The sequence below is a fragment of the Mirounga angustirostris genome, unplaced genomic scaffold (assembly GCF_029215605.1).
Source record: "Mirounga angustirostris isolate CCGP_5_RB_7025 unplaced genomic scaffold, mMirAng1.0.hap1 SCAF_1, whole genome shotgun sequence".
Classification (NCBI taxonomy): Eukaryota; Metazoa; Chordata; class Mammalia; order Carnivora; family Phocidae; genus Mirounga; species Mirounga angustirostris.
The window spans coordinates 11,486,469-11,513,720 of NW_026991709.1; the positions used below are offsets into that span (position 1 = coordinate 11,486,469).

Consider the following 27,252-nt stretch of genomic DNA (forward strand, 5'->3'; position numbering starts at 1 on the left):
TCTAGAGGAGACGTTTTCTTTCCAGCCCTGGGATGGGCTTCCCTCCCTCTGCTTAGTCGATACATATTCTCATCTAACTAATTAAATACAAGGTCATCTGCACTGCCTCCCTTCCCACCAAACTGCTGGCTCCTGGACGCCAGGAACCACGTCTGTCTCCCTCACCCCACACCCAGCACTGGCACTGAGAAATCAGTGTCGATTCCCCTACTGACGACTTCTCACGCCAGCCTGGTACCCGTCTTTGCCAGCAACAGAGCTCATTTTTGTGAACTGTACAAGCTAAGAGCCATAGCGTGTTTTCAGACACTTGGAAACCAGCACCCACTTGAATGAGTTCACTAGGGCAGCCATAACAAACGCCACAAATGGGCGGCTTAAAACAACAGAAACGTTCTGGGTCGTAGTTCTAGAGGCGGGAGTCTTGAGATCAAGGTGTCCACGGTGTTGGTTCCTTCTGAGGGCTGTGAGGAAGGATCTATTCCCGGCCTCTCTTTCAGCTTTTCCTGGTTTGCTGGTAATCCTTGGCACCCCTGGGCTTGTGGAAGCACCCTGTCCATCTCTGCCCCATCGTCACATGGTGTTCTCCCTATGTGCATTGTGTGCCTCTGTGTCCAGATATTCCAATATCCCTTTTACCAACGACACCAGTCATATTGGATCAGAGGTCACCCTAATAACCTCATCTTAACTTAATCATCTGCAAAGACCCTAATTTCCAAATAAGTTCACTTTCATAGGTATTGAGGGTTAGGACTTTGATACCTTTGGGGGGAATGCAGTTCCAACCTATAACACCCCTCTTCTGGTAAAGAAAAAAAAAAGTAGCTTGAAATTGACATTGAAATACAGTAACCATTTAAGTTATTGTCCAAGCAGGGACATTTTTTTCTTTTTTTGAGAATGGAAAGGGGCACTATTAATAATTTTGCAGGGACAAGAGGCATAAACCAGCACTATCCCAGGCAGGCAGTCTGAGATGTATGGCCACCCTCTGTGGCTAGGCTCACTGTCCAGCCTTTCCTATACAGGGATGCGTCGTACCTTCACTTCAAATCCCTCTGTGTTTGTGTTCCCAGCAAGTTCAGTCTGTTGTATACACAGTCGCGGTGAGACCGAGGGATTAGCTGTATTCCGGTGATAGTTAATTCACTGTTTCCAGTTACCAAATGCAAGCCCAATCTCAGCAATTAATTTGGCCAGATCAAATCAGGCCCTCTTACACCTGTTCCCCCGTTTTAATTAGGCTCTAATCTCCCCAGGAGAGTTGGAGGCACCGAGCACCATCACCTAAGCCTTAGATTAGGAAGGCAGTGTCAGATACCCCGTGGCACCATAATGCACAGGCACTGTCCCTGAAATGGGTTCCGCCCTTCGGTCTCAAAATTTGCCTTGACAACTGTGACCCCCCCAGCATGGCTGGGGAAACGATCCCTTTTTTTGTTACAGACTTCCTTTCATCTCCTCCCAAGGGAAGGCAATGTTCCCAGTGGTGCTTCTTTCTGAGGTAATTGTTGGACAGGAGTCAGCCAGTTAAGGCTGCCCATCTAATTAACAGAGTCTGTTATGATTTATCAGGATAATGAGGTGGGGAACAAAGACATCGATTTTTTTTCCCCTTCCTGATATTTTGGCCTCTTTTCTTCCTTTTGGAAAATGACCCAACGTTAATGAGAAACGAGTCGCTTATTGTTGGGGTGCAAATAGAGAGATAAATGGCATCAGTAATTAAGTCTCAAGCCCTCTTTGGTATACAGAGCCATTTGTCAGGCAATATTATTCAATTAATTAATTCCATTAGGGCTATCACATTTCTCTAAATCCAGCCATTCAACCATCAGTGATGATAATTCATATGATACAAAAATAGAATGGTTAATAAATGCATCACGAATCCAGGAAGAAAGGATTTTAGCCACCACAGAAAGCCTAGCTAGAAGCATTTGATTTGAAAACATGTAAAGTGATCATGGCTAGCCATATACCTCTTCCCATTGCAGACTGAACAAATGCTCTGGGCATTCCTTACTTCGATGCCTAGGAGGAGGAAGGGGGACATCAGCGTGGTCCAGATCACCTTCTTACGCCACATCAGTGGACACTGTCAAGGTCTCTGGTCAGTTGCCCATCTGCAGTCAGAGAAGGGACAAGGGACGGGAAATGTGATTGTCTCAAGGCAATACAATGAGAGAGAAAGTTCTCAAACCATGTGGTCAGGTGTTTTTTGTTTTGTTTTTTTTCATATGAAACTACTTATTCGTAAATATTTATCAAAATGAAAATCGGTTTACCAACTGTGCAGTCAGTTTTTGTCTGCTTTCTTTCCTCTTTTGTCAGGGGGAGAATCCTGACCCCGTCGGTAATTCTGTCTCTGTTGATGATGGCGTTAACAGAAAGCACACCCACATTCTCTTTAATCCCCTTACTCTTTCCGCTCTCCTTTTCAACTCTTGCCAACTTTCTCAGAATTCTTTACACTCTCCTAGTGCGAAACTTGCCTTCAAAAAAAAAGGGGGGTGGGGAACAGTCCAGAACCACATTTAAGTAACTCGAACTAAAGGAATTAGTATCATGACGTTCTAAAGAGAAAGGCCAGCAACTCCTTCAGTCTTGACAAATCCCCATGTATACCTCGTCATCTGCCTCCAAATCCATCTTTCCTTAACCCACCAATATGAGCAAAAATAAAATACTATCTCTGTGTTTCATTTATCACTTTCTTCTGCTTTGAGTGGTTGCTAATACTACGGAAGCATTGTGATCTGCTCTTTTTCATTGTGACAAAGCAGTATTTCAGCTAGATTCAGGATTAAATATGCCTTGTGTGCTGGCGTGGGAACCTTTCTACCATTCCTAGGAAAACAGCTCACATTCCAAACAGCTGACTTCCAAAGTCCAGAATATGATCTGCTTATAAGCTGGGTAGCTGCCTACACAGTTCTAGCCTCTTTTCTCCTCCTGACTAATCAAGGCGTCTTTTGTTTCCTGGGCTCATTCTCCGGGAACGAGTGTGAAATCAACATTGAAGGCCCCAAAGCACACAAACCCGGATGAGAAGGAAAAAGTCCAGGGAAGTGGTTCTCAAACTTAAGCCAGCATCAGAATCACCTGGAAGGTTGTCAGAACAGACTGCTGGAGATCTGGGGAGGGACCCAAGAAATGGCATTTCTAGTTTCCTCCCACCCCCCACCCTGCCCCTAGTGGAAAATTTGCCTTCAGAAAAAGATGGTCTTGCCCAGGGATCACATTTTGAGAACCACTGGCCTAGATGCTACAGTACAAAAAGGCTACAGAGAGGTAAATAGATTTCAGAATCCTGAGCGTCCAGCCAATAACCTAGCTGAGCAAAGCAAAGAGGCCCTCCGTGGGTCTCCTCCACCTTTACCTGTAGGCAGAGACCATGCCCTAGAGTCACCAATTTCCTTGGAAGAAGCCAGCATCACTTGCAGTTTTAGGATTAGATCCAGAAATAGTGCAGAAGACTCCCAAGATTGGAGGATCTCTGAATGTTTGCGAAACATTTGGTTTTGTTTTGCTCTCTGCTTCCCCTGGATGTCATACTTACTCACAGGTGTTGAACAGGCTTGATAAGCCTTGGGGATCTTCTATTGTTCTTCATGGTAGACTCAGACACCCACAAACCTGTTAGAGTAGAATGGGGACCTGACAATTCTCATTTTACATGCTCTGATTCCAACAGACATCTGGTCCAGTGTTTCCCAAACTTCTCTTTGAATGCCACCCATAGAGATATACAACCCAACCAATCCCTTAGCCATCCACATTCATGTCTTAATTCTAGCACATTATTCTAGTGTCCAGCCTGGGTTCCTCACAGAAAGCAGAGCTTGGGACAAGGGCTTTGGTACAGGAAGGTTATTTTGGAGCATGATCCCAGCAAACAGGGGTCAAGGACAGGAGGGAGTGAAGCAAAGAAAGAAGGAGAGAAGGTGGCCACGTGATCCATCTCGTCTCCTGTGAGGATCCTTCTAAGAAGCTGTGTAGAAGGCACACTGGAATTTTCAGCCTGAGGGAAGAAAAAGGAAAGCATTATCCCATGGACTTCAATTGCCTTTTGGAAGGTTGTTTTCATGGGGTGTCGACTCCCATTCAACTTCTAGATTGTACAGGCATGTTCAGGAGACCAGGAGACAGTCTCTGAGAAGCCCAGGGCTGAAAGAGAGACACACGGTGCAGCTGAAACAAGGCACTGTCTGGGTCCACCTGTCAGCAATTGCTGGCATCAAAGGTGGGCCAGGAGGTGAGAGACATGCACAGAAGATGTCCAGTACAGGGTATTATAAAAAGAAGAGACCTGGAGTAAAAAATATTTTCTATTTCATCCATGTATATCATAAATCTCCTATTGGTATAAACTCTAATATTCAATATATTTAAAATTTTAATTGAATGTGAGGATTAACATAGAATTTCAGGAGTGTGTGTCTAAAACCCATAAACTTTACAAGATGCCCACACGCCCTATTTCTAGAAAATTCTACCATTTCTGTGCCCAAAGGTCACTAGGAAACAGTATGAGACAACAAATATCATGATAACAATTCCAAGGCCACCAGATACAGGGAGGAAGTCAATAAAAGAAGTATTTTGTGTTAGCTGTTTGGTGCTCACATTAAAGTACAGGTTGAAATTAATTAGGAATTGGGGCATCAAAAATCACTTTCATGACCTCATGTCTGAAATTCCTTATTTTGTGCTTAGAAAATCGACTTTCTGCTATTTATAATCACTTGTATACAATCATTGGTTCTTTATCAATGAAAACCAAAATTAGACATAACTGTCACTGTCTTTTCTTTCTGTAACACTTAGTTTCTGAAGTCCAGGGGCATCTTCAGAGGGATAGATTTTGATGAGAAAAAGATCATCTTCAGATAAAGAGAAGATTATCATCAGGCAATTTACTGAATTAATAACACTAATTTCAGCATCTGTGTTGCTAATGCTTCTAGTGTCTAACAAATGATCCATTCAAGATATGGACCAAAGAACATATGGCTAAGACTAAAGGCCATTTGAAACTGTAAACAGGTTAGAAGCTTTGGGGGTTCAGCTCAGTTAAATTGACCGAGGCCAATTCACGAGCATGTTCAGTTAAGCCACTGTCCCTGCCACGCATGGATATCTGATACCCACTCAGTGCTTCTGGAATCATTCTGGAATGAAAGATAGAAGTATTTAAATACTTTCTTAAAAACTTCCTATCATTAAAATGTTCAAAAACATGCCAAAGTACAGAAACAAGAATAATGAGCCCTCAAATACTTCTCCAGCTCAATTATCATGGTCAATCTTAAATACGTTAAAAAAAATTTTTTTTTTAATCTAAACAGGCATCATTTTTGCTCTTAAAGACAAGAAACCCGGGAAGATTTTCATGACCCCCTGAGGGTTTGTGACCTGCTGGTTCTTTGGTTCACTGACCTTGTTCAATCCTCTCTTTATACAAGGGAATGCTACGCTTCTCCCATTCTCTCTGGCTGTCTCTCATGCTTGCAGCAAACTAAGTGAACTCTGTCTATCATTTCAGCAATGGTGACATATAATCCCAGTGTTAAAGGATGGAATTTTCCAACGCAAGAAGCAGCAGAAAGCGAACAGAGGAAACGTTGCCATGAGCAAAGGCTCCTCAACACAGTATCTCCAACTGTGCTACAAAGCAGCCAGCGTTTGGATGAAAAGTGAAAAAAAAAAAATCTGACAATGGAGTGATTGTTCTCCCTCCACAAGCAATGCTACTATTTCTAACCCCTCGATGGGCTTTGCTGGCACCAGAGAAACATCGTCTAGGTCTTCCTCCAGTGGCAGGCAAGCCTAAAGGCAAAGGGGAAGGGTCCCATTGTTTTCCAAGAGACCAAGATCCACACACCAGGGCTGCAGCCACCAGAACCCTTCCTCATGGAACAAGGGCAGGAAGATCAGGGTAGCTACTCACCTTGTCTCATTTGTTCACAAAGAGCCCAAAGCCAGCGACATGGATCGGCTTCTTGCTTTTTTGTCCAACTACTTGCCTACTACTCTAGAAAAACAACCAAAGTCTGCCAAGAATCTGCAATCTCCTAAATCTTAAAATAATGACTAGCCTATCCCGAGTTTCCATCCAAGGCATTGTTGGTTCCTATACAAGAAAACCCTCTGGGGTGAGAGCCGGGAGGCCAAGAAAGGCATGTGGTTATTTTTGCCACACTTTGGAAAGAATGGGAAGTCTATTTTTGACATCAGCTGTTCAGCTTTCAAATAACATCAACCCGTAAAACATACCTCATTTAAAAATCGATTACCAATTTTACTGAACTTTAAGTCTTTTTGGTTTCATACTACGTCAAGTGCATGCATACACGCACACGTGAGCGTGTACACACACACATTCTCATACCTACATTCTATTTCCTGGCCATATGTGAGCTAGTTTTGGCAAAGAGGTTAAGGAATCAAGGCCCCCATTTCCATATGACAACTTTATCATATTTAAAAAAATAATAATACTAAACAACAGTGATCAGGTGGAGAGTTGGGGGTTTTGTTCAGATGACAGCGCTTCTGAGACTGACCACGGCATTCAGTGCAATGAGCCATTAAAGAAGGAACTATGTGTTTAAGAGATATGAGGCGGATATGAAATGGAGAGGGGCAAGGGGCAAGAAAAGGAATCACACAGCTGAAGGCAGAGATCAAACACGAAGTTCCCTGAGGGCTTGCGAACCCTAATAAGGACGGCAATGTCACTGAACACCAACCACCACATTTGCTCACAGAAGTGAAAATGGCTTCTCCACGTGGGGGCCCCTTGCTTGAAGGGAAAGCCAAGAATATGCGTTCCATTGGTTCAAAGAGAAAAAAGTATATATTTCATATAGTCATGAAAGCATTTGCAGTCCAGAGTTCAGCCAGTCTTTTAGTTACAAAACAGAAAGCCACACTACGTTACCAAAATGATTCCTAACATGAAAGCATGGCGTTGTTTTTGCCCTTAATTCATTTCAAAGGCAAAGGAAATTGCTGTTCTTTGAAGCCTTTGGTGCGTATTGTTCATCTAAAGTAAAAGAAAATTACGAACAGAGGGCAGCTTCCCCTGTCCTCCTCACCTGTGCATCATCAGACACCCACCTCCTCTCAACTCCTGGAGTCCTTGGTGGATGCTCCCTACCTTCCTCCAGCCATCTGCAGACAGGCGCTCTTCCTCCTCGCGGCCACCTCACCCCATCACCGCAGCACCCCCAGGACCTGAGGTAGGAGCTTAAGTCAGTGCTGTTGACTGACTGAATGCCTTTGGGGATTATAAGATTTTAGTCCTATCTATCAAATTAACCTCTTTTTATGAAAATAGAAGAGACGGAAGTAGAAGAAAATAAGTCACAGTTGTACATTTAGTATCAAACTTCACTAGATATGGAGATAGTAATGCAAATATTAAACCAAAAAGAAACTGAGTTAGAACCCTGTAGGGAGACCAACTGTGCCGGTGTGGCTGGGACTGCCCGTGTCCGGACTACCATTCCCATATCCCAGGAAACCCCTCTGTCCTGGGTAAACCTTGGCAGGCAATCACCCTGCAGGCTCTCAGTGACTCTCAGAGACCAAAATCCAAATGTCCACTCAGTTGGAAATCAGCAGGATTGGAGAGGACTTATCAGAAATGCACGACACACCCTGGACCCTACTCTCCCTGAGGCTCTATCCCGGCTCCATCGGTTTCTTTCACTGCACTGAAAACAATGGATTACTTTTCTGGTTATTCATGTATCACATGTTCTCCCTACTCAGTGTGAGCTCCATGCAGTCAAGGAAATTGTCTAGCTGGCTTCCCACTGTAGGCCCAGAAGTTTCCCCGGCAAACAGAGGACATCGAAGAAACACATCTTGGATACAGAACTCTCTCCCAGATCATGGAATCTGACAGAATCATTGTATTCTACTGATTCTAAGATGCACAGTTTTTCACAATGTAACATCTCTGGAATCCAGATGCATCTCAGTCAACAGTGCCTTAGCCGTTGATCTAAGTGGTGGTGGTCATGATATCGCTGCCTTTGCCTCTGTTTCTGTGTCCACTTGGTCGTAGCTTCTCGCACTGTCCTCACTTCGATTGTGAGGCATGTGCATCTGTTAGTTTAACCCGAGAGCTTAACTGCCATTTAGAAATGTTCTCCAAAAAAAAATTTCACCATAATTCAGCATTGAAATGACAAGCTATTTTGTACTCAGAAAGGCACAGAAGCCAAACAGTAGGATGTAAATGTGGTATTAGTAACGAATATTTGTCACAAAGGAATGATCATTAAGTCCATGTTTTCTTGCAAAGGAACAACCAAGTGCCTTAGAAACCTCAGAAAGGAAGATACCAACAAAGACAGGCAAGCTGTGTTACTTTCTGTCACCGAGATATCTGTTTCTTGCTAAATTTCTCAGAAGAGATGAAGATTAATTTCAAAAAACTCTGCTGTGATTGATTCATAGGTCAGTCAGGACTGTTGTTAAAGGCACCCGTCAGTCTACTGAGTGTTTTTCCTTTCTTTTTTTTTTTTTTTTTTAAAGATTTTATTTATTTATGTATTAGAGAGCGAGCGAGAGAGAAACAGCATGAGAGGGGAGAAGGTCAGAGGGAGAGGCAGGCTCACCGCTGAGCTGGGAGCCCGATGCGGGACTCGATCCCAGGACTCCAGGATCATGACCTGAGCCGAAAGCAGTCGCTTAACCAACTGAGCCACCCAGGCGCCCCTGTTTTTCCTTTCTTATATAAAATAATGGTGGATCTTACATCCAGCAATGTCACTGAGCACCAACCACCACATTTGCTCACAGAAGTAAAAATGGCTTGACTTGACTTAATGAAATAAGATATTAGCCTTTTCCAATCTTTTATTCAGGTCTGGAATGCCCTGCCAGGACCACCAAGGAGACTGCTGGTACATGACAGGGTCAGTAAAGTGTAGCAACTCATTAGGTTTGTGCAACTCTTCCAGAACCTTCTGGTGATTGTTCTCACCGGCTCTTACTACTGCTGGGGGTGTGGAGGGCTTCTCTGGTTCTAACACCAACTTTAGTTTATGGGGCCCCATCAATTTCCCATTGATGCCCTCTCATGCAAAGTGCCCTGCTGTGCTTGCCCACTTCTGCTCCTTCACCCTGGACTCCTTGCTAAGCCTGGATGACACCCATTGACAGAATCTCGTTATGGCCTCAGCTCTGCACCTACCAAATCCTGTCCTACAGGGCCTGAGAAATCTCAAACACAAATTGCAATGTGTACCTTTAGGACAGTTATCTATCATCTTTGATGACAACAAGCTGTATAATTCTTTTTTTTTTTTTAAGATTTTATTTATTTATTTGAGAGAGAGAGAAGGAGAGAGAGAGAGAGCACATGAGAGGGGGGAGGGTCAGAGGGAGAAGCAGACTCCCTGCCAAGCAGGGAGCCCGATGCGGGACTCAATCCCAGGACTCCAGGATCATGATCTGAGCCGAAGGCAGTCTCTTAACCAACTGAGCCGCCCAAGCGCCCCTAGCTGTATAACTCTGACAAAGGACTTAATTGTGTTCCCTCTACAGGATGGAAACAAGAGATGCTCAGCAACAGTGCAGGTTCCACAACACCAGACAAAACTTGGTCAGTGGCCCAACCAGAAAAGTACAGTTAGAGGAGTTATTAGAGACAGTCCAATTCATAATTATGAACAGTGATCATACATTGGGTTAAACAAAATGGGTCCATTTTTCTTCAAGTCTCTGGAGTCTCTCAATATATTGTTATATGTTTGTCCTTTCGTAATTGTTCATTCATTTATTCTCTTTTTTTAAAAAGACTTTATTTATTTGAGAGAGAAGGAGAGCATAGAGGGAGAAGCAGACTCCCTGCTGAGCAGAGAACCCAACGTGGGGCTCCATCCCAGGACCCTGAGATCATAACCAGAGCCAAAGGCAGATGCTTAACCGACTGAGCCACCCAGGTGCCTCATTTATTCTATTAACCAGATAATTGAGTGCCTACCATAAGTTGGTCCACTCTAGTAGGCACAGGACATAGAAGAACAAACAAAAAAGACAATTTCTATATAATATATAGCATAGGATGGGTTTTTTAACTTGGGGCCCACAGACCCTCTTCCCCAAGTGGTGTGTGAACTTGGGTGGGGAAAAAATAACAAAACATTTTCTTCACTAACCTCTCACCCCTGGAAAAGACTGATCTGCCTCTGTCATTATAGTTTTATTTTTTCAAAAAGTTCATATAAATGGAATTATACAGTATATAGAACTTTCAAGATTGGCTTCTTTCAGCATAACACCTTTGAGATTCATCCAAGTTGTTATGTGTGTCAATAGTTCATCCTTTTTATTGCTAAACTGAGTTGTATTCCACTGTAGGGATGTACCCCAGTTTACTTACACATTCACCTATTGAAAGACATTTGGATTGTTTCCAGATATTGATGAATATGAACAGAGCTGCTATAAACACTCAGGTAGATTTTTGTGGAACCTAAGTTTTCAGTTCACTTGGGAAAACACCCAGGAGTAGGACTGTTGGATCATAGGTAAGTCTTTGGTTTTATAAGAAACCACCAAGTGGTTTTCCAGAGGGGCTGTGCCATTTGGCATTCCCACTGGGAATGTATGAAAGTTCCAATTGCTCTGCATTGTCATGAGCACTTGGTATTGCCAGTATTTTTTTTTTATTTTCAGCATCCTATTTTGCCATTCTGGGCATGTAGTTATATCTCATCAGGATTTAACTTGCATTGCTTTTAATGGTCAATGATGTTGAACAGCTCTTCATGTGCTTATGTATGCTAGATATTTGCCAATATTTTGTTTAGAATTTTTTCATCTGTGTTCATGAGGGGTATTGCTCTGTACTCTGCTTTTGTTGTACCATCTTTGTTTGGCTTCAGTATCAAGCTAATGCTGGCCTTATTATTTGAGAAGTGTTACCTCCCCTTCTATGTTCCGGAAGAGACTGTGTAGAATTTGTTGTATTTTTTCTTTAAATATTTGGTAGAATTTGCTAGTGTGAACCATCACTAGCAGTATTTTGTAGAATTTGCTAGAATGATCTGAGCATGGAGATTTTAGAAAACAGAAGGTTTCTAACTACAAACTCATTTTGAAAAACAGTTTTAGGGCTACTCATCTATATTTCATCTCAGGGGACATTTGGTAGTTTGTGTTTTTTTGCAGAATTTGTCCATTTTATCTCAATTGTTGAATTTATGAACAGAGTTTGTAGTGATAACTCATTTTTCATCCTTGATATTGGTCATTTGTGTTCTCTCTCTTTCTAGAATTCTCATTTGAGATTTATCAATTTTATTAATCTTCACAAAGAACCAAGTTTTGGTTTTGAAATTGTTTTCAATTTGATTAACTTGTGTTCTTATTTCTATTATTCCTTTTCTTCTGCTTGTTTTGGTTTATTTTGCTCTTCTTTTTCTAATTTCTTAAGCTAGATTATTGGTTTGATAGCTTTCTCATTTCAAGTATGAGCATTTTAATTGTGTAAATTTCCCTCTAAGCACTGCTTTATCTGCATCTCACAAGTTTTGATACATATTTTCATATTCATTCAATTCAAATATTTTCTAATTTCCCTGAGACTTCCTTTTTGACTCATGGATTATTTAGAAGAGTACTGTTTTATTTCCAAGGGTCTGGAATTTTTCCTGTTATCATCCTGTTATTGACTTCCAGTCTAATTCCATTATAGTCAGAGAACATACTTGGCATGATTTCAATTCCCTAAATTTGTTTAAAAATTTTTATTATGACACAGGATATAATTTATCTTGGTGACAGTTCCATGTATACGTGAGAAGAATATGTATTGTGCTGTTTTGGGGTGTAGTATTCTGTAAATGTCAATTCACACCAGTAATTTATAGTATATACCCCTTGTCAGCTTTCTGTCTGCTAGTTCTACTGATGACCAAGAGAGGAATGTTGAAGTCCTAGCTATTATTGTGGATTTGTCTATCTCTTCTTTCAGTTGTTAGTTTTTGCTTCATGTATTTTCAAGCTCTTTTATTTGGTAAACAAATTTAGGATTATGCATCTTCTTGATAAATTACTCTTTTTGTCATTAGGTATTGCCCCTTTGTATTCTTTGCTCTGACGTCTGCTTTGTCTGATATTACTGCAGCCACCACAGCTTTCTTCTGATTAGTGATATATATTTTCCATCTTTTGTTTTTACACTACCTAGGTCATTATATTTGAAGTGAGTTTTTCTTATAGACAAAATATAATTGAGTCATTTTTAAAAATCTGTTCTGACAACCTGTGCTTTAATTAGTGTCTTTAGTGCATTTACATTTAATGTAATTACTTATATCTTTGGATATAGCTACCATTTTATTATTTGTTTTCTGCTTGTCTATTTTTAGTTTCTGGCTTTTCCCTTTTCTTTTAGTTTCTTTTCTCTTTTAAACATTTTTTAGTTTTCTATTTTAATTTATCTATTGCATTTTTACTATGTATCTCTTTGTGTAATGTTTAAGTGTTTGTTCTAGGGATTAAAATATACATATTTAACTTTTCATAGTCTATATAAAGTCAGTATCTACCACTTCAAGTGATATATTAACACCACATACATTCCCTTATCTTCCCTCCCTCATGTTGGGTTGTTGTATTTGTTACATCAACATACACTCAAAATCCCACTAAACAATGTTATAATTTTTGTTTTTAACCAAAATATATCTTAAAAAACTTAAAAGATGAAGAGTATTATATTTACCCAGGTATTCACCATTTCTGTTGTTTTTTTTCTTAATTCTTGTTGTTTCAGCTTGCCTTTTGGTGTCATTTACCATCTGTCTGAAGGAATTCCTTTAGTAATAGAGTTGGTGATACCAAAGTCTCTTAGTTTCCCGTCACCTGAGAATGTCTTTATTTCATCTTCATTTCTGAAGGGAATTTTTATGGGATATAGAATTATGGGTCGACAGTTCTTTTAAAATGTTCTTTAAGGGAGCCTGGGTGGCTTGGTCGTTAAGTGTCTGCCTTCGGCTCAGGTCATGATCCCAGGGTCCTGGGATCGAGTCCCACATCGGGCTCCCTGCTCAGCAGGAAGCCTTCTTCTCCCTCTCCCACTCCCCCTGCTTGTGTTCCTGCTCTCGCTATCTCTCTCTCTGTCAAATAAATAAATAAAATCTTTAAAAAAAAATTAAAAAAAATAAATAAAATGTTCTTTAAAAATGTTCTGTTTCTTTGTGGAGAAATCTATGGCTATTTAAATCACACTCCTCTATAAGTTAATGTGTAGTTTTTCTCTGGCTGCTTTAAATAGGGTGCTTGGGTGGCTCAGTTGGTTAAGTGTCTGCCTTTGTCTCAAGTCATGATCCCAGGGTCCTGGGATCGAGTCCCACATTGGGCTCCCACCTTGGTGGGGAGTCTGCTTCTCCCTCTGCCCCTCCCCCCACTCATGCTCACTCTCTCTCTCTCACAAAAATAAATAAATAAAAATCTTTAAATATATTTTTCCTTCAGTTTTCAGCAGTTTGATAATGATGTGTCTGGGTGTGGATTTCTTTGGTTTATCTCATTTGGAGTTTCCTAGACTTCTTGAGTCTGTAGGCTTATGTCTTTCTCCAAATTTGGCAAGTTTTCAGCCATTGTTTCTTCAAACATTTTCTGTACACCACATCTTTTCTTTCTAGGACTCCTATGAAAAGATAGACATTTTGGTGTTTTCCCACAGGTTGAGGAAGCTCTGTTCTTTTTTATTTTTAATATTTTTTCTCTGTATGATTCAGATTTTATAATTCCTATTGGTCTATATTGAAATTCGCTGCTCTAGGAGTTGGTAGAATGGTGAAGACAGAATCTGAAGTACCCCTGAACTGGTGGTGAGATATCATTTTCCCTTTCCTCTGTCATCCCCATTCTGCTAATGAGCCTATACAGTGAGATTTTTATTTCAGTTATAGTATTTTTCCATTCTAAAGTCTCCTTTCAGCCCTTCTTTATATCTTACATCTCTTATCTTTTAATTCATTTTAAGAATACTTGCCCTTACATGTTGGGGTATTTTATAACAGCTGTTTTAAATTCTGTGTCACCTAAGCATTGGCTTCTGTTGACTGTCTTTTCCCATACAAACAGATTCCTCCCAATTCTTCATATGTGCTGAGTAATTTTTAACTGTATCCTGGATATTTGATGATTATTTTACAAGACTCTAGGACTCTAGACCAAATCCTATGGAGAGCATTGATTTTTTTTATTTTTTTTTTTAAACAGAGAATCTTCCAGCTTCAATTCAGGCCACAAGTTCCAACCAGTCTTCTATGGGTTCTGTTTTCCATGACTTCAGATCTATCTCTGTGCACATTAGTAGGTGGCCAGTCCATAACCTGGGCAATGATCTTATTTGTAGTTCAGTTCTCAAAAGCAATGCTATTTAGGGTCAGGTCTATTCTTGTGAATCTCAGGGGTGAGCCCAAAAGTTTATTAACAACTTCATGAGGTTGCTTTCTCTAACTCTTCCCTCTCTCTGGTACTTTCCAGTTCCCAGAGGCTCAACTTTTTGGTCCTCTGGCCAGAAATCTGGGGCTTTACTTAGCCTGCTCTTCTATGCATGTCCCATAACTATATCTGCACCCAGGGACGAACGGTGGGAGGACCCAGAGAAAAAAAAAAAAACTCGGGGGGTTTGCTTCCCCATGCTGTTGGGGCCACAGTTCCTCTGATCAGAGGTAAGACTTTCCTCCCTCAGTTTTAGGCTTCTGAGAGCTCTCATGCCCCTGACTCCATAGGATTGCTTGGGGGGCTGAGTTGCAAGAGAATGGAGAGGAGAAAAAAACAAAACTATATAGGGGATTTCTCCACTCCTTCTAAACATTAGAAGACCTCCTTTCTGCTCCCTGTAGTGCTTCTCTTGGGGCTCTATTGGCACCAGTGCGTACATCTGGGTTTTGGGCTGTGCTGAATCCAGGCTGGATGGTTTTGGAAAGGGAAAATGATATCTCACCACCAGTTCAGGGGTACTTCAGATTCTGTCTTCACCATTCTACCAACTCCTAGAGCAGCATCTGCTTGGAGACAGAGTGGAATGTGCTTATTCCATCTTGCCCTGAAGCAGAACTCAATGTGTTTTAATTTATACATTTAAAAAATGATTCTAAGATATGATTCATAGGCCTCATTAGCTTCCAAAGACATCCATGGCACAGAAAGGACCTTTAGCCAAAAAGGAGGGACAGACATATCAACAGTCACTTCCAAATCAGCATATACATGCTCAGGATCTTTGGAAGCCCTTAGAGAGCATCTAGGCTAGTTTGGGATCAGGGACAGCTTCCCAGTGGTCAAGAGAGGAAGAGTGTTCTTAGCAGATGGAAAGTCATGCTCATGAGCCAGAAAAGAACCAGTGTGGAAAGTGTGGGTCACAGCAAGTAGTTCAGAGTGGCCAAGACATGAACTTCCCTTGGCTCTTGAGACCACTCACTGAGAAGAATCACATTGTTTTATTAGATAGCATTGATGGACTATTAAATTCAATGAAATCCTAAGTCCACTGGAAGCTGTCATCCTGATGATATCCATTGTAGAATCCAATTCCAGATCTCGATCTCAGTTCTATACATAGACTCTGTATGTAGGCATTTAACATTTGAATAAGGAACCCATTCATTTTGTATGCTTGGCAACAAACTCTGTTGTGGATACATATACCATTGGATAGCTATTTTAAATTGCTATTTCAGAGATCAAAAACTCAATGAAAAGACCAAAAACAAAATATAAAAATGAAGACTGCAAAAGAATAAAATAGCCAAAGGAAAAAAATTTTAATTCCAGCTTTTCATTATTATAAACTAGAAAGACCACAAATAACTGCCATAATCAGTATAATGCATATCTCTGTGCTTTTTGAAAAATTCAAGTTTGTCAGAGCTTGGGGCAGAGCATGGAAATAAATATGATGAGACAGAGAAAGTGCTAAGAAAGAAAAAAGAACTGAATTCCCAAGGCAGGTAAATCCAGTATGCAATAACACAGATTCAAATCCCCACAGACAAACCACACATAGGCCTGTTGCGAGAAATACAGTGCGGAGGCTGTGGATTGAATCTGCCCTAAGGTACTGAACTTTTTTCTTTACCATGCAATAGAAGGATATTTTGCAGGGGGGGGGGGTGGAGGAAGGACCATGTATTCACACTACTATAGAGTTACTTACACAAAATATTACTGGCTAAGGATAAAAAAAGACAGTAAAGAGATAGTTCACTTAATTTATCTTAAAAGAGCATATGGTGCCATCCTATGCAACACAACCTGCTTGAAAGTCAAAATGATTAAAGAACAAATGGAGGACTTTCATTCAGGCTCTCAACTAACCTTTACTTGGTTAGTTGAACATCTATCAACAAAGCCTACACCAAGCTAGTGTGTTACGGACTAAACTGTGTCCCCCAAATTCACCTGTTGAACCCTTAATCTTCAGTACCTCAGAATATGACTATATTTGAAGACAGGACCTTTAAAAAGTTAATTGAGTTTAAATGAGGTCATTAGGGTGGGCCCTGATCCAATCTGATGGGTGTCCTTAGAAGAAGAGAAAATTTGGACATACAAAGAGACACCAGGAATGTACACACACAAAGGAAAGACCTCGTGGGGACACAACAAAGAGATGGCTACCTGCAAGCCAAGGAGAGGCCGCAAAAGAAACCAAACCTGATGACACCTTGATCTTGGACTTCCAGCTTCCAGAACTGAGACATAAATTTCTGTTGTTTAAACTCCCCAGCCTGTGGTCCTCTGTTACAGCAGCCTGAGCTGACTGAGGGGGGAAGGTAAATGGAACTCACAGGCTCATGAGGAAGCTGACCCGGGGACAAATGATAACAATACCCAGGACCCACGTCAGGGTGATGAGAGCAAGTGGGTGGGCCCGTAAACAGGGTACAAAGGGAAAAAAGAAGTGATTCCAGGAAATACCCAACTGGGCCAAAGAATAAACTCAACTTCAAAAACCATCAGCACTGCTACTTCCTTTAGAAGCCGGAATCATCCTGGGATCTGGCAGGCTGAAATGCCATCTGGGGTCAGCCTGGGAGTCTGAAACTAACCCCTGACTGAGGCAGTCTCCCCATCAAGAGGTTTGGGATCCTGCTGCTTTCCAGGTGTAAACCATTCCCAAGCAAACTAGCATAAAAAGTGCAGCATGCTAACAGTCATCCCTCCATCCTGAACTTTCTCATAATGGTGCACAAGTTTATCTGAATGACCAATGAACTGACTGATCTCAGAGCTTGAAAACTCAATGAAATGAAAATCATAAATGAAGCAGAAGAGGTAGGGAGTATAGATTCAAGAATACTGCATACTGGGTGAATATTGGCTATTGAACATTAGGAGTTCGAGAAAAATGACATGGAGACGCAAACTTGAAAAACAAGCAGAATACTCCTTACCTGAATAAAGAACAATTTCTGGACCAGAAGTAAACTCAAGTACCAAGCAAGATTAATAATGACAATTTGAAAAGCAAAAAAAGAGTCACACCTGGATGTAATCTGGTAAATTCCCAAATGCCAGCTACCTGAGAATGAAAACAAATTATTTACATAGGGAAGAGAATTCGAATGACACCAGATTCCTCACTGGAAACACCTGGAACACTGAGGCAGTAGAGCCAGGCTTAAGGCTTTTGAGAGGTAAGGCTGTGATCCAAGATCCCCCTGCCTGGCCAATATCATGCATTAAAAAAAAACGAGAAAGAAAAAAGAAGACCAAGGACATCAGACATCTCAATAAATAGGACTCGATTAAATTCCTCCACTGAACGACACAATCTGAAATAGAGTTTTAAAGAACTATTTGTTACATGCTATTTATGAAAAACAGCCAAATGAAATGACAAAGAAAGCTTGGAAAGAAAGAAATGGGAAACTATATCAGGCAAGAATAAACAAAATGAGAGTGGAGGCAATGCGAAGATCAGACAAAGTGGAATTTAAGACCAATAGCTTTAAATAGGGTGAAGGAGATTAGGAGAGGGCTCCACCCTAACCCCCCCACCAAAGCCCCGCCTCCTCACACCCCCACCTTGGGGATGAGGCTTCAACATCTGCATTTGGGGGGGGATGCAAACATTCAGTCCATAACAATAAGGCCACAAAAGAAACAGTCAAAATGTAAACATTCTGGTCAACATGGAAGACTGAGATGATGAGGAAAGATGTCCTGCTCCAAATGAATGGAAATACTGAATAAAATACAACAGAATTTTGTTACACAGCTGAGCTCAAAAGCAAACAGGCCCGAAGAAAAAGAGGTGACACAAAGCACTCAAGCTACTGCTAAAGTGTCAGGAACGGTACAAAGCCTGGCAGAGTCCGACAGGAACAAACCCTTCAAACAGGCCAGGGACATCGGGGCCAGGACTGGGGTCCGTACAGGCAGAGGAACTCAGGCTGCTGTGCCGGGGGAGGCTGGTGGCTGGAAGGAACCACTGGCGTGAACCCAGGACCTACCAGGAGCCACTTGGCTCCTGAAACCGGACTAGAAGAACTCCACCCGTGGACCCAAGAAGCTAGCTTCTGACCCAGACCAAGCCACGGATGGGAAAAGAATTACCCATGCGAAACTGGAATGACTGAACTAATATATTAGAAAGTTTCCTTTTATCCATGAATTCAGGGTTGTCCCCCCATTTATTATTGGGGTGCAGGTGCAAAACTACTGAATCTTTTCTCCGATTGCCGACTAGAAGTGTACTATGAAGAACTATGGAGAACTGCATGTGTCTATGCAGCCTGCTTCTTCACCTGAAGAAATATGTGTTGGAATACACGAAAACCACACTGCAGTGGGTTCTTTCCACCCCTAACCCCAACTTACTCTGCCAGCCTGAGGTCAAGGGCATCACACATTTCAGAAACTGTAAGAAGGCCAGACTTGGCACACAGAACGACTGGGAGACTTCAGAAAGTATCACATTTCTTTGAACCTCAGTTTCCTTGTCTGAAAATGGGAATGATAAAAACTATTTTTGGAGGTTATCATGAGATATGCAGATTAGTAACTATAATAAACAAACAAGCATCATCATTATTATTATGTTTAGATATAAATCCTTCCTTGATTTGAAGTAAAAAATTGCCCTAATGATTTATTTTTATTTTTGGTTTAAATATCTTGTTAGAATTCCTCTTTACTGCCAAATAATATTCCACTGTATGGATATAATCATGTTATTTATCCAGTCATTGGTTGATAGACATTTGGGTTGTTTCTACATTTTGACTATTATGAATAATGCTACTATGGACCTTCATGTATAAGTTTTGTGTGGACAAACGTTTTTCAGTTTTCCTGGATTTATATACATATATAGGAGTGGGATTGCTGGGTCACATGGTAACTCTATGTCTAACTTTTTGAGGAACTGCCAGACTGTTTTCCAAAACAGATGCACCATTTTACATTCCTATCAGCAGTATACCAAGGTTCTGATTTCTCCATATCCGTAGGATGCTTTCCAAAGCAACTGAGGGGCCAATGAACACAGAAAATTGGGATATTCAGCATTGCCACCTCTTTATTGGAGAGCATCACAAGTTGTTAAAAATCCACTTTCCTTTCATTTGTACAAATTGAGACAGAACAATAGGGTTCGATCAGTCTTTCTCCTAATTTGTGGGGATTTCGAGCATGGCAAATACCTTCCCCTCGGATTCCGTGTTCTCTCCTAGAAACGAAACAACAGAGGTAGAAGCATCTCATTGAAGTACCTACTTGGTCTAACATGATAGAAAACATAGTCAGAAAACATGGTCAAAAATGGTAAGAAACGTGGATTCAAACCTAAGACTTTAGAACATGTGAAAAAGCTTCACGTGAAATACAACCATATCTTTCAGAAGCCCATTTGAGCAATTAAGGAACCTCGCTGGTTCCAAAGAGAGAGATTTTCCTTGTCCTTTTTCCAAGCCTAAGAAAGCAAAGACCAGAGTGATGGAGAAATAAGCTAAGGAGCCAAGGTGACTGTAACCAAAGGCTGTCCCAAATTACCTAGAGTTCAGTGATCTTTTCAAATGGTTTGAATAGAAAGACAGAAGAACAAAATAAATAGCATGCTCAAACTTCTCATCAGAAGCCCAAACCATGGTGCTCTGCAGCATATTGCATTCCTGGAGAGAATCATAAACCACAGCTGAAATGGACTTTGGATGTGATGCATGGGGTTGGCCATACTTTGAATCTTATGTCCACATATGTTGAAGAAAAGGGTCCATTTAGAGAGTTCATTCAAGTGTAAAATGTAATTTTGTTGGTCACAGGCAAAAAAATCATCATGGTACAGGATGACTAATAGGATGCTACATCCTTTTTTCCACAATCAACTACACGAGGGGAAAAAAAGAAAACCAACGGAATATTCTTTTATGCATTGCTTCCCCTATGTAATTCAAAGTGCAAGGCAATAGAGTAATAAAATTAAATATGCCATAATGGGAAAAAAAAAAAACAAAACAGTTCCACTATAAATAAGCTTTACTACTCCATCTGAGAAAGAAAACAGGGAGCTGGATCGTGTGTGACTCTTCCTTTCAAAACCAAACCATAATCAAAAGCAAATAGGTTCAAAAACACAAGAGAGAGAAATCTGGAATTTGCAGCTTTGACAGAGCCCGGTGGAGTGAGACCACTCCATACAATGAGTGTGAGGAATTGTGGTGTTGGGTTTTATCTGGGAGATGCCTCTGAGGGGCTCAGACTCCCCGGTTGGGACCAGCAGCATGAGGTGGCATTTGAGCCTTGAACAGGAGCAGAATAGCAGCCCCAGGGTAGGAGCTAGGGAGTGAGTTTAAGAATCTGCAGACTGCCATCCAAGAGTGAAATATAGCCCTGCAGGTCCAAAGTTTCCCAGGGCTGGGTGTTGCTTTCTATGGCTTGGGAAGATGTCCTCAGCTTGCCCCATCTGTGGACCCTTTTGAGACAGAAGGGGCTGTTTTCCGAGAAAGGCCTAGAATGCGATGTCAACACCAGAGAGGTTGGCATCCAAGGTTTACCTGTGTCTCTGCGTCTTAGGACAGGATAGGCAGCAACCTCAGGTAGACACTCTGCCCATGTGTCACCCAAATAATTTTCATGATGATTGGGCCTCTCACGGCCGACTTCTCCATTTGTGCCTCTTATCCCCGGAATGGTCTAAACCACTGGCTTCTTTGGTCACCAGGCATCACTGGGCAGGTGGCACTGCTGCCACCACCAGAGTCTGTCGCCATGAGCGAGGGGTTCCACATTCCCACAGGTGCCTCCTTTGGCTCCCAGCCACTCTCTGCCTTAACTCCTGTATTCCGGTGAGGTTCAGTCACCTTCTCCCATGATGGTGCCAGGGCCTGGACTTCCCCTGAATCCCTCTGCCTCTGAAATCTTGCTCTCCAATGTGGCAGGTGCACCCATCAGAATCCTAAGCATTCTATCACTCAGAATCCCTTTTCACTCTGGTGGTGCTGGCTTCACCCAAAGCTCTCAGCAAAAACAAAAGCAAAAACAAAAACCAAACAAAAAACAATAAACAAAAAAATCAAAAAATCAAAAACAAAAAAAGCCCAACACCTCTGTTAAGGTTAGAAAAAATCCAATTCCCTCTTGCTCACCAAGGGCTGGCTAATCATGGATTACCTGAGAATTAAGGAATCCCTCTCTTTCAAGGAATGACATACAAACCTCTATCCAGATGAGAATCAACGTCGTGCTCTTTAAAGCTACTGTGCTACAGTTATCTCATCTCCTTCCTATCAAAGCATAATTTTCAAAAAGTTAAACTCATGACTCTCACACAAATATATACATGTGTCCAAAATGTATTTAACTTATTAATGAGCAAACCAGTACGATAAGAAAGATGGTTCCAAGAGCATTTGCAGAAGTGACGACCTTTAGACCCAAAACAGAATGTTAGAATCACTGCTCAGTTAGGTACAAAACTGGTTAATGCCTACATGGGAATAAAACCATAACCTTTGTGGTTATTTTTTCTAAGGGACAGAAATCGACAAGTTAACATGTAACTCTACTGTTTCTGGGCTTAGTCAAACACAAGTATATTCTCAAGAATTAAATAATCCTTGGGTGAGCATGTCAAACAGTGCCTCAGTATGACACTGAGAGGACATGCCCCTTTGCCTTATTTCTAAGTTTTGGATAATTTTTCTTAACAATCCCTAAAGAGAGAAAATTCTAAGCTGGCTATCTCAAAACCTCCACACTTATTCCCTCTGGAACTTAAGAAAAGAAAGAAAAAAAGAAAACCATAAGGGCATCACTCACACTCCATTGGGCTCTTGATGACCAAAGAATGATTGTCACCTGGTAGGATTTCAGACAGCATGACTCAGCGGTAGGAATGGTATTTTGGCAGCCAGCCCTCCCATCACACAGATGGCTACCAGCTCTCCCAAGACCAGTCCTGGCCAAGAATACAGACACGTCGAGTTCCAGGATAGCTCATTCAGGAACAGATTAGGTGAGTTTATACCTTCATCAAGACATCACAGGATTGGAACTTCAAGGAACCTTCTGGAAAGTGTCCCTGGATCTTCTAGGACAGATGGTGTTTCTTATATTCAGTCCTCCCAGCACTGAGCTAGCCCACTATCAGCCCATGCCAAGCTATCATCAGCCTCCCTGGCAAGGATCTCTTCTTCAAGCTCTCTTAATCAATTTAAGGCCATTTCTTCTTCTATCCTCTGTGAAAATGGTTCGCAATTGATCAGTGTTTTCATCTAGAACCTCTTAAGACAGTTTTTAAACCCTAATTTCTTTTAGGCTAAATAATCCAAATTGCTTTCATCTTCTTAATTCTATTATTAGTTGTGCTTCGCTGAGCCCTCTTGGGTCTCTCCTAAGACCAAGAAGAGCACGACAAAGCCCCCGGGATGATTTCACAAACCAGGTCTGCTATCTTCCACACCATATGAGCTTTCTCTAAACAAAAGCCTGGCCTCACTCACACGTTTGCTGTAATGACCCATTAGGTTTTTTCTCCTGTTGTTTTCCATGCTCAGTCCTCTCCCCCTTCCTTCCCCCTCCCTCCCTCCCTCTCTCTCTCTCTCTCGCTCCTTTTCTCTTTCCTTCTTTCCCTCTTCCCTTCCTCCCTTACTCTCTCCCTCACTCTCTCATTCTTTCCTTCTTTTCTTTTTTCTTTCCTTCTTTTTTCCCCTATAATGCTTTAGCTTTCAGGCTTTTTTTTTTTTTTTTTAATTCAAGTACCATTAACATACAGTGTTATATTAGTTTCAGGTGCTGCTCAGTCTCTCTTCATTGTTCTTGGAAATATTTCTACCACATTCTTCAGCACATGGTCATTTTTTTTTTTAAATAGCCATTACAGTTAACAAAAAGAAGAAAATAAAAGCTTCATCATCACACTCAGAGACAATGTCTGCTCATAGGTTGGTGCTTTGCATTTCAGGGCTTTTTCCTGATGTATGTATTTTTTTTTTCTTCTGATGTATGTATTTTTAAGAAGCAACCAGACTGCATCATACTGCTCTTCAGCTCGAGGCCCGGGTCCCACACTGCCTCCTGCTCAGGGCCACCTCCCCCTCAGCCTGCTGGGTGACTGCATTAGACCGTCACCATTGCTACAACTCAATTCAATGCAAAAGCAGGTCCTGGTCTCGGGAGCAGTCCTAGCAGCAGCTCAGATCGGTTTAGGGGGCAGAATAAAATGAACCACCAACACTGATGCATTTAACCAGAGAGAAAGCAGTAGGTGAACACATTGGAAAGACCTTGGGAGGAGCTCAGAAGGAAGGCGAAGCGGAGATATTCATTCAGACCAAAACCTCTCCTTTGTTCCGTCTTCTGAGTCTACCCAGGTTTCCACCAGGGACCTTCTCCAGGGTGCCCTGGGGCCCCAGAGTGGGCTTACCAGGCTGCCTCCATAAGGGCCCTAACGTGAGCATGGGCACATCACTACAGCTAAAGCAGGGGTTGTCATCCCAAGTGAGTTTGCTTAGTGTCTAACCCGGTGCCTTGTGATGACCCTCAGGTTAGGTGGTTTTCTTCCAAATTGGTGCCAACCTAATGATGTTTCTGTGTTCAAGATTATGCCAACATCCAATTGCTGATTTTCTAGTATATTCTATGAACTCCCACTGATACTACTAATCGGACCTGTCTGGTTTTTTTACTATTTTGTAAAGCCAGTTCTCTTTTTTTGATGCACGTTCTGTTTTATTTTCATATTAAGTTTATGTACCTAAAATACCATCAGGCATTGTTTAAATTTCATTTTACTCCCATCGATATGTTATAAATATTTTCTCACGCTATTATATAGGGATTTTTACTGGTGGCATGGTAAATCCATACACAATTTATTTCAATGATCTCCTACTACAGAACATTTAGATGGTGTTCAACTTTTTGGTTTTATTAAAGAATAATCTGGTGAACATCCTGGTACCTTAACACTGTGTGTCATCATGACTCAAGGTGAAGGCCCAGAAGCAGAACTTGGGTCACAGGGCACGCATGCATTTTTCTATGGCTTTTGCTACTGACAGCCAACTCGGCCTTGGTAATTCGTGTTTTACATCTACAAGTATATTGCTGTCCTTTTCCTTACTCATCTTTATCCAGTTTTTGACCCATCCCTTCTCCACCTAGAATGCATGGAAGGGCTGTTGGAACTGGCTCTCTTGGAACGGGAGGATTCACAGCCCAGGATACTTTAATTTGAGATACACCATTTCAGCTTGGAAGATTCCTCTTCGTTTATCCAGCTACAATGTTCTAGGCAAAATAAGTGCAGTGGTGAACAATCCAGAAAGGGAAGCAAGTGGCAAAGGTAGATAATAAATGTTCTATGTGTGTCTGGCAAACACGAAGATTCAAGGAAGTGTTCAGGTAGAGGGCACTGCCAGAACCAAAGGGGTGGGAGCCAGAGTGGGGGAGGGCTGGGGTGGGAGAGAAGATAGGGGGTGATGAGGGGACCAGATTGAGTAAGGCTTCATAGGCCATTAGGACTTTGACCTTTACCCTGGGTGAAACAGGATCCTTCACAGGGTTTCCATAGAGAACTGATGTGCTCAGGCTGCTGGGTTGAAGTCAGACCAGGGGGTGCCAGAAGCAAATCGGGGAGCCCTGTGAGGAGATGGGGGTGGGTTGAATAGTGTCCCCCGAAATGCACAGCCTCCCTAGAACCTCAGAATGTGACCTTATTTGGAAATAGAGTCTTTGCAGATGTAATCAGTTAAGGATCTTGAGTTGAAATCATCCTGGACTTGTGGTGGGTTCTTTAGCCCAAGAAGAGGAGAGGAGACACAGAGAGACACAGGGAGAAGCCACGTGAAGACAGATGCAGAGACCCGAACGAGGTGGCCACAAGCATAGGAAATGTCAGAAGCCACTTGAAGCTGGAAGAAACAAGGAAGGATCCTGCTCGAGAGCCTTGGAAAGGAATGCAGCCCCGTGGACACCTTGATTTCATACTTCCGGCCTCCAAAACTGGGAGAGAGTAAATTTGTTGTTTTAAGTCCCCTAGTTCGTCGAACTTTATGATGACAGCCCCAGGAAACTAACCCAGGAGGTTCTTGTTGTGCTCTAGGAGATGACGTGGTTTGAGCCCCAGTGGTAACAGTGCAGGAGATGAGAATCAGGTAGATTTCAGGTACGTTCCGAAGGTGAGAAAACAGGATCTGCTGAGGCGACAAGACAGGGATGTAAAGGGAAGTGGAGTCCAGGATGATTCTAGGGTTTGGGGCTTAAGCCAGCAAAAGGTGAGAAAGACTCAGAAGATTGGGCTTAGGGGTGTAGAGGGAAGCAGGAGCTCAGTGTTGATGCGTGAAGCCCGAGGTTCCTGTCAGGCTTTCAGGGAAGGTGGGGTGTAGGCCATTGGAGATACTACCGTGGCACCCAGGACAGAAATCCGTGCTGGAGACACAAACTAGGGGTATATATATGCAAAACCAGAACAGTGGATGAGAGAGTAGACACAGAGGAGGTGGAGCCTGGAGCACCCCAACACTAAGAGTCAGGGAAATGAGAAGGAACAAGCCCGGGAGCCCATGGAGGACACTGGAAGGAAGAGCAGAGCCATGATGCCTAGAAACTGAGTGAAAATGCTATTTACAGCAACTGTGGCTGGGCTGGCAGGAAAGTGAAATGAGAGCCAAGCTTAGAGACCTTGACCTGAGTGATGTGAGCCTGATATGAGCGAGCCCAAGGAGGTGTGTGGGGAATGCACCTCAATACAAGAAGTTCTTTCGTTTCTTTCACCACTATGTTCATTCAAGAGACTCAGAAGAGAGGAAATGATGACTACAGATAACTCTTAAAAAGTTTTTCTCAGAAAGAACTCACAGCCTGTTTTTTGCTGATGGGAATGACCAGAAGACAGGGGAATCTGGTGAGGCCAGATGAAGGGGGTGGATTGCTGGAGTGGTGCCGCCAGCAGGTGTAAGGAGACAGGTGCCCAGGCCCAGGGGAGACCTGACCCCTCTAGCATCACGGGCAGTGCATCTAGGAGGGAAGGTGGGATGCAGTTACACAAAGGAGGGACAGTAAGTATGGTTTGAGCATTTGTGGAACTTTTTTCTGATTGCCTTAATTTTTTCAATAAAATAGGGAGCAAGATCATCTATCAGCTGAGAGTGAAATGGGGGCAAAGATGTACTAGAAGACTGAGGAAAAGGGAAGGAAGGAAATATTTACCTGGGAAAGATGGAAGTCAATGGACTGGAGAAGTCTTGCTGTGCCAACAAGCACCAAAGGCCCACGGGTGGTCTCTTGAAGAGACCAGTCAGCAGAAACGTGTTCTTCTCCTGGCAAAACACATGCAGAACAATGAAAATGCACCCCTACTTTACACCATTCACAAAAATTAACTTGAAATGGATCAAAGACTTAAACATAAGACCTGATACCATAAAACTCCTTGAAAAAAATATGGGGGGCATGATGCCAAAAGCACAAACAACAAAATTTTGGGGGCATGATGCCAAAAGCACAAACAACAAAAGAAAAAAAATCAACAAATGGAACATCAAACTCAAAAGCTTCTGCATAGTAAAAGAAACAATTAAAAAAGACAACCTATGAAATGGGACAAAATTTTTGCAAACCCATATATCAGATAAGAGGTTAATATCCAGTATCTATAAAGAACTCAGTCAACTCGACAAAACAAACAATTTGATTAAAAAATGGGCAGAAGAACTAAATGACTTTTTTCCAAAGAGGACATCAAAATGGCCAACTGGT

General features: G+C 41.9%; 1 long non-coding RNA gene across 1 annotated transcript; it reads right to left on the reverse strand.

Annotated features, from left to right (window-relative positions):
• Positions 1-908: 908 nt before the first annotated feature.
• Positions 909-23,042, reverse strand: LOC135362662 (uncharacterized). The gene is made up of 2 exons (XR_010407607.1): positions 3,566-23,042; positions 909-2,129 (listed from the first exon to the last, which is right to left on the reverse strand). It is a non-coding gene; the product is annotated as an uncharacterized LOC135362662 (long non-coding RNA).
• Positions 23,043-27,252: the final 4,210 nt, after the last annotated feature.